This window comes from Vigna unguiculata, chromosome 9 (genome assembly GCF_037176805.1).
Source record: "Vigna unguiculata cultivar grain cowpea cultivar isolate G323 ecotype 2 chromosome 9, ASM3717680v1, whole genome shotgun sequence".
Lineage (NCBI taxonomy): Eukaryota > Viridiplantae > Streptophyta > Magnoliopsida > Fabales > Fabaceae > Vigna > Vigna unguiculata.
Window position 1 is genome coordinate 10,100,813 of NC_140800.1, and position 9,012 is coordinate 10,109,824.

At 32.8% G+C, this 9,012-nt stretch overlaps 1 long non-coding RNA gene across 1 annotated transcript; it reads left to right on the forward strand.

Moving 5' to 3' along the window:
* The first annotated feature begins 1,999 nt into the window (after positions 1-1,999).
* LOC114162905 (uncharacterized) lies at positions 2,000-8,641 on the forward strand. Its single transcript, XR_003599312.2, has 3 exons — positions 2,000-2,392; positions 6,130-6,198; positions 8,288-8,641. It is a non-coding gene; the product is annotated as an uncharacterized LOC114162905 (long non-coding RNA).
* Positions 8,642-9,012: the final 371 nt, after the last annotated feature.

Genomic DNA, 9,012 nt, shown 5'->3' on the forward strand with positions numbered 1-9,012 from the left:
TTTGTGGAAATAGAGAAAAGACCATCATTCATGGTGAAAAACCCTACCATTAATGAAGGATTAGTGACTGGTTAGGCCGGTCCATGGTGACGAAGATGTAGAAGACGAAATACTGGAACGATTCCAAAATATTGTAAAAGGAATGGAATCGTTATGGAGAGAGATGGAACCGATTCCATATTCTTGTGTAGTGTGGTTTGGAATGATTCCCTCCATCATGGATCGATTCCACGATTCCATAATGTGGTTTGGAATGATTCGATGGTTAAGTAACATGGTTTGGAACGATTCCCTCTACCATGGGTTAATTTTGTGCTTGTTTAGAATGATTCCTTCCACCATTGGAATGATTCCCTCTACCATGGATGATTTCATACTTGTTTAAAATGATTCCCTCCACCATGGAATGATTCCATTTCGAATGATTCCCTTGGTTTGGATCTGATTCCATGCAACTAATTTTTGACTTCTTGTTTTTGCAAGAATATTTAAATATTTAATTTTTTTCATACCAAATATATAGTATCTTTATTTTTTTTAAATTTCATTCATTGAAAAAAAATTATAAAAATAGTTCTAACTCATCTAAATACAATTTTATAGTACTTTTAACACCAAAAACAATTTGATAAACTTACTTTTATATCTATTAAAACTTTTTTTAATATGTCACATCAGTCAAATTACTCATAAACTTCACTCTTAAATCCACTCTACCATCATCACCTTCAAATCTCTTAAAAGAAACAATATCAACTCTACCTTCAAATCCACTTGATCCCTTCCTCACTACAAAAAATGTATTTTTTATTAGCGATTTTTTTCTGACAGCTAAATAAAATACTACAAATATTTACATTTCTATTAGTTTTATTTTACCGTCAAATTTTTTAATGTTATTTTAATTTTATATAATTAAATTTTAAATTTTTTATATTGAGATGTTAAATTTATATACAGTGAAAGCCCATTCCTCAATTTCACTTTAAAGTGTCTAAATGAGTGTTAGTTGAGAAATGTGGTCGAGGATTTGTTACCTTTGAAGATGATAACCGATGACATCATTCGAGCTTCACGTTTTTTTGTCCTAGATTCACATTTTGAAGGTAGATTTTCTTCTTTCTGTTCCTCTTTATTTTTGGAACCCTAAACCAATTGATTATGCTATTAGTTTGCTTTATCCATTTTCATTAGCATAAGGTCTCTTGATTTAATGGAAATTTTTGTCGTGGTGGAAGGAAAAGTTGTAGAGGTTCGATCTAGAATTGAAATCGTACAGGGTTAAGCTCAAGAAGCAATTACCTCGTTAGAACATTGTTGAGATATTTATCTATGTTCTTCATTTACTATTTTGGATCTTGTATTAGAAATTTATGAAGCTAGAATTCTAAATATTTTTTGTTCTCTAGGCAATATGCATATATTTAAGTTGAAAACTGTTAAGTTCTATAAGTAAAATAGGGAGTGACATATATATACCCAACGGGCAACAACAGCCCTATTTGCTTCTAGACCATAGTTCACTTCACAATTTCCTTAGAATATATACATAGGATAAGAAAAAGATGGAGGAATGGTCACGTCTCGTCTGTTTCTTGAAATCATGCTAGCACATTTTTAACATCACCAAGATTTTCTAATGAAAAAGTAACCAACACTAGCTTCGAAAAACCATAATTTACAAAATGGAAAGTATATAAATTAAACTAATTTTAGTGTTGGTAGAAGGTGTTGTTTTTCTAAGCATTTATAATGCCGAAGATCAGGTACTTTGTGTCAACTCAATTTTGTCCGGTTAATAAAAATAATTAACTAAAAAATTAATTTTAAAAAGAAAAAAAGAAAAAAAAAACATTATATAAAAAAGGGGGGGGGTCAACATTAATTTGGACGTGTATATAGATGCCCCTTTTTTTTTATTTTGTCTTACTTTTTATTTATTTTGTTTTGTTTTATTTCTATGCTATTTTTCCTTATCTTATTTTAATTTCAAATTTTATTTTATTTCATTTTCACACCATTTTGTTTTTCTGCTCTTAAAAAAAATAATAAAATATATAAAATAAAAAAATAATAATGAAAGTCATTTGACTTGACTCTGCCATGCAAAATATGGCCAGATTCATACGTTATCTTGTTATTGGGGGGTTTTTGGACACAAAAAGAAGAAAGGTTGGGTATTGGTGTATCACTGTGGCAGGAACCAGGGGAGGCAGTCTGAGCATAGCAGTGCAACTATGACTAAAGTGCAATGGTCCACACATAAGCAAAAGGGGGAAAACAAATCGGGGCGTTCTCACAAGATCACAGAGGGAAGAGCAACAAAGCAAGAAAAAAAAGACACTTCCTGCAGTGAAAAGAAAAAGGAGCAACACGAGTGAAGGAGCAAGAGGTAAGTAACGATGCCGTAAATATGAACTGAAATGTATGTAACTTGTGGTGCATCATTAAATAAGCGAGTATGATGTTCTGTTGTATTATGTTCTTTTGCTTGTTGATTCATGTGCATGTATCTGTGAAAGCCATTGTGATATGTTGTAACCTCCATCTCCATTTACAATGTCCCTGTGTCATCTAAAATAATAATAATAATAAAAAAAAAGAACCAGAATCCAACCATAGCAACTAACATCAGCGTCACGTAATACACTCCATTCGCCTTCACATGATAACCCAGAACCCAAAACCAGTTTCATCAACCTCGCCGCCGGCGATTCGGAGGTCTTGACGGTGGAGTGTGGCCGCGCGATGGTGGCAGACCCAATCGCGGTGGCTGGCACGGTGGTGACGAGCCTCAAAGTGGTCGCGCACCTTTCTTTCTCGCAGAAGGGGATAGTCGAGCACCGGCGGCAGCGGCGTTCACGGCGGTGGTCATAGACGCTGCGGTAGCGGCGTTCACGGTGGTGGTCATAGATGCTGCGGCAGCGGCGTTCACGGCAGTGGTCACAGACGCTGCCAGTGGCGTTCACGGCGGTGGTCATAGTCACCGTCTCGCACGCGGGAAGAAGAAGCAAGGAAGAGAAGCGACTCAGGGGGTTTGGTTCTTGCCGACGACATTGCCGATGGTGGCTGGCGTCGACGGCGTGGCCTCTCGCTGGTGGCGGGAGGTGCGGTGGCGGCACGGACGGTGTGGTGTGCGGTGATGGGAAGAAGAGATGCAGTAGAGAAGACATTAGGTTAATTAGGTTTTAATGTGTCTTAGGAAAATTGGATCAGCCCCTTTTGCTCCACGCACCCCTTTCTTTCGGCCTCCACACCCCTCCGCTACCACATGCACCACTTTCTTTTTTTATCTCATTCACATGTTTATCATTTCTTTTCTTCGCGCACCTCCGTTTATGATAACCCTGCACCCCCGTCGCCTTGTTTTTTGTTTGTTGGGCTTTTGCTGCATTTTTACTTCCTTGCGCACCTCCACAATTACTAATTCCGCACCCCTTCATACACTTTGTACTATTTTGAATTTGTTTTATATTTTACTAGCCACACCACCACCTTTAATAAACACACCCCATTTACTTCATATACCTCCCACTAATCACTCACACACCCCGATATTTTGTTTTCCACTTTCATCCTTCTTAATTAAATTATTTCTTTTTATGTATTTATTTATTTTTTATGTTTATTATTATTATTTATTTATTTTCGTTCATTTATTTATTTTATTTTTATTATTTATTTTATTTTTATTATTTTATTATTTTATTATTTTTTTGTATATTTTGTATTTTTTTTGTATTTTTTTATTTTCATTATCCTAAAAAACCAAATATTTGAAAATTATTAAAAATTACAAAAAGAATCTAAAAAATGAAAAATGTTCTCTTTCACTTTTCTTGTGTCTGTCCTGTCATTTGCACCGTGTGACACCCGTTTTCAAAAAATATCAAAATAATTCTCTTTTAATTTTTGTTGTGTCTGTCCGGCCGCTCGCGCGGTGTGGCACTTTCTTCCAAATAATTTAAAAAATACTAAAAATAATTTTCTTTCCTTTTCAGTGTCTGTCCGACCGCTCGCATCATGTGACACATATTTTCAAGTAATTCAAAAATACAAAAAAAATACAAAATTCTCAAAATAACAAAATATCAACATTTTCCAACAAATATCTTTTAAAGAACTAAGTAACCCTGATTTCTCATTTTGAATGAGAATACGTAGGACCAAGGTCAATCCTTGTCGGGCCCAAAAAAATTAAAAAAATATATTTCTGTTTCTTTTTTAGCATTTTTGTCTTATTATTTTGGGAGAAAATTAATATTTTGAAAACCACATCAACTTTGCATTTTAATTAAAGGTATCGCCCTTGGGCGGGCGCAGTAGGGTGCTAACACCTTCCCTACGCGTAACCGACTCCCGAATCCAAAATATGATTTTTCGCAGACTTGTCTTATCTTTATGGTTTTCCATAGTTTTCCAGAATAACTATGATGGCGACTCCTAAATCTTTTTTAAACCCGTTTTCTTTTTTGAGTTGTCTTCCCGTCGCGATTTTGGTTGCGACACTTTGCTTTTGGCATTTATATTACCCAAGAGTATACAAATAAACTATTTTTAGTTTTAAGAAAATAATAACCTAAACTTTCATAGCTATATAGAAAGGCATCAACCGTAAAATTTATACAACATAGTAAAGAGAAATTAGCTAAAAGTACCTAAGCTAGCAAAATATGAGGTTCACCGATAAGTGGATCTCGAAATGGTTCTTTTCAGCTTTCACAAAAATTACCCTGTCATATTTTTTTTTTGCTATTGCTCTAGATTTTTTTCTTTTCCCATTTTATACTTTTTTTTTCAGTAATGGACTTGGACTTGGAGGATTTTTCAAGTCCTTCAGAATTATTAGTATCAAGTGTCATGGCATTATCATTCTCATTAACATCCACATCACTGCCATCCTTATCATTTTCAAATTCCTCTTACAGCTCACCATCATGTATTTCCTCTTCTAGACCATCTTCATAATCAACCTCATCAGTACATTGTCGTTTTCTTTTTTGTGCATCTGATCCAAGATCTTCATACCCTTCAATGTCTTCAACAACACCATCTTCATCATCATCGTCATTATTTTTACCTTTTGTCTCTGATTCTGATCCATTGTCATGAGTATCTTTTGAGTTGTTTGAATAATTTGATTGTTGATATGTCTTGAATTTTTTTATGCCACTAATTTTAGAAAGCAATGCCATGTGACTTTCAATAGCATCCTCCAAGTCTTTCACAAAGAAAACTCTTAAAGTGTCATTCCAATCTTCATGGGTAATATCAGTGTATTTTGGATATTGATTAGGTTGATATAACTTCATCACAAGTTTATATATACTAAAAACCTGACCACCATGAACGGCTACTTGTACAACAATACAAATTTTAGAAATTATCATCTAACTTGAGATGAATGCTATGTCTACTTGTCAACAAAATTAAATAGGATGAACCTCATGGTTTGGTCGTTAAGGCTGAATCCAGCGCCCATCACTAGTCCTGATCATGCCCTTTTTTGCAACTTGTCTCTAGTTTGGTGGAATCATATGATGGTCTTTCAAGAAACACATCCCTTGTTCAACAGAGCAGAATCTCTACCACTCGCTATCACAAATCTTTCACCCTTTCCATGGTATCCACGCATCATCAACCATACAAAATCTCTTATGCCACAACAATAATTAATTGATTTTTCTTTCCACATCTTTATTACTACCCAAACCAATTATTATCGATAATGATTGATTTCATACATAACAAACAATTTTCATTATTTTTGTTTAGAAAAATTTGACAACTCTCGTTCATTTCAACATAGCTATTGTTCTAGTTAAGAGTCGTTTATCCATTTATTTTACTACAACATTATCTAAAGTGTACCAAAAACTAAATATGATCTAATAATACCTTTATTCAAATAAAATTTCATCGATCTCCTCCCTTCCTTCTATGTTTTGTACTTTGGAAAGTGGGATCTTCCATTTACAAGGCTCTAGATAGATCATCATGCACAGCCTCAGTCATATGAAAATATCAGTCATCTGGAATTTCCCTTTTATTATATGTATTTGTTTGGTTGCATGATTTCTGGTTTTGCCAAAGTAATTCAGACTGCTCATTGTTGTTCATTTTGTCCAGGATATTGAAGCAACAATTTATTGTGCAAAATGGCTTTCTATGGTTGGTGGATCTAACATAGGAGAACAAGTAAGATAAGTTTATGTGTCCATTATGAGCTCAAGTGTTTACTTCTGAAGCTCTTTTGTAATGTGATTTGACTGTTACTAAAATCAAGTTTTATTCCATTTCATTTTATTTTGATGTTGTTTGTCATTGTTTTCTAGCTAAACATTTAACTTTTTTAGTTTGAAAACATACATTCCATATAAAACCATTCATTAGGCTATATGTGTATGCAACAATGCAATCCTTTAAGGGAGTTGGTCATTGACGTGACATAAGAGCCTTTTAACCAAATTATTTAAAGTTCAATCCCCTTTCCATTCTAATTCAACATAAATTTCAGCACAATGTAGGGTGAACCTGCTTTGTCTATGCACAAGCCCAAATGGTTCTTGAGTGAGTGGGGGGTATGTTGGATATTCTTAAATTTTTGCATTTGGATTTTACTCAAACCTTTAAGGTGGTTCAAGGGGTGAGAGTTGCCTCCCCTTTATATATAATATCCAGTCACTCTAACATCTCAATTAATGTAATTTTGGATTTTCCCTAATAGTTATGCAACCAATCACAAGTTTTTGCCTTACAGTTTATAGTTTGAGTAAAGTTGGTCCTTGATAGCACACATATAACATCGTAACAAATTCTGAAGATACCTTTTTTCTACAAGTTCTGTGAAGTATTATGTTTGGACACTTATGTTTACTATTTTAGTGTTTACAACTTCTAATCTCATTGAGCCCCTATTTATATCCAATTATTTACAACTAGTTTTTTCTCCTTGAACTCAGCTACACAGATTTACTAATGGATAAGTCATGGATTGATATGCCACAAAATACTACTGGATATCTAGATGTGTTAAATAAGTTTCTAGACTTTGCATTTGAATACAGATCTGTCAATGGTACAATAAGGTGTCCTTGTCCTAGATGTCACTATAATAAATGGGAAACCAGAGACATTGTTTTTAACCACTTAATTTGTAAGAAGTTTCTAAAAAAATACAAAGTTTGGATTTGGCATGGAGAAACATATGACACAATGCAATCAAGAGATACAAATGTAGTAAATGTGCCATCACAAAATGAAAATCCGGTCATCGATAATGATAAATGATGTATTTGGGATGAATAAAAACGATAACGATGATGTGAATTATGATGTATATGAAGGACCTTATGAATTTGTAGAAACCATGCCAAATGAAGAATATATTGAGTTGCTTAGAGATTGTAACCAAGAGTTGTATGAAGGATGTCAAAAGTACTCAAAGTTGTCTTTTCTATTAAGGTTGTATCATATAAAATGTTTGTGTGGTATGACTAACAAGGTTATGATGATGATTTTAGAGTTATTAACAAACGCATTTGAATATGGAAAATTTTCTATTTCATTTTATGAGCCAAAGAAGGTGATACACAAGCTTGGTCTTAATTATACCAAGATAAATGTTTGCCCAAAAAATTTTATGTTGTACTAGGGAGAAGATGAAAAATTGGAGAATTGCAAATATTGTAATAAATCTAGATGGAAGAAATATTCATGCATTCCTTGTCTTTGAGTATGTTGGATTATAATGGCAATTGTATTTTACTATAGTTTGTGAATGAAATGTAGAAGAAATCAATATTCATGTGCACTTTTATATTTAAACGAGAAAATGACATAAGAAATGAGTCAAAGTGTTAATTCTAATGAAATCCTAGCTGATGATTGTGTTAGTAAAGTGTTGAGAAAGGATCATTCTGGATGTGTACGTTGCTTAGGACTAGGAGGTCTTCATAATGTTGCATTTCAATCCACCAATAGATTTAGTAATGCAGGGCACAATTTCTCAAATTCTGGTTCAACTGAAAGTTCTCAATTGAAAGAGGAAGTTATTAGTCTGAGGAAAAAGTTAGCAACTTTTGAAGAAAATTTAAAGACATTAAAAATGTCATGCTTGCATATATCCAAATTAAGGAAGGGCATATTCCTCATGAGTTGTGTGTCATGTTTGATAATGAGACTAATGTAATTGTAAGTGCTTTATAGTTTATGTGTATAATTTAATATCTTGTGTATTCTTTTTAAATATGTTAATATGATATGATTTTAAATTTTAATTTCACAGAATGAAGAGAGTGGTCAAGAACTGCCAACATCACGCGGAGGATCATCACTTGATAGTAATTTTCATGGAGTTTGAAGTACATGTTATGATATTCCAAGACTTAGTTAGATTAATTTGACTTATCTCTTACATATGTTAAGATTTTTTCAATCCTTCATTTTGCAATTTATAATTTGTAATTTGCATTGCAACATACTATTTCCTTGCTTATTGCCTAAAAGTATATGGGATTTTGTAGTGTTGTTTGGTGTAGTTAATGGTAGAGTTAATGAAAAATCTTGATCACTTTTTTATGGAGAAAAGAGAACATAATCCTGTTGATTAGGCAGGTAAATATTTGTAAAGAACATGTTGTCCAAGTTTCTTTCATTGACCTTACCCATGTAGAAAGACTTTCACATATATTTAATAATTTAATAAATAAGTAAATAGAGATTAGTATTTTCTGTAATAAATAAGTAAATAAAAAATAATTTTAAATAAAATAGATAAATAAAATATTGGTTAACATATGAATGAAAAACAATTACTAAATACTTTTAGAATATTAAAAAAATTTAAAAATATTTTAAACATTTTTTATAACTTTTAATTGTCAAAATATGATATATTTTATGACGATTTTTAACCGTCAAAATATGATATATTTTGTGGCAGTTTTTAACTGTCAAAATACGTTATATATTGTACCGGTTTTTTATCGTCAAAATATGATATATTTTGTA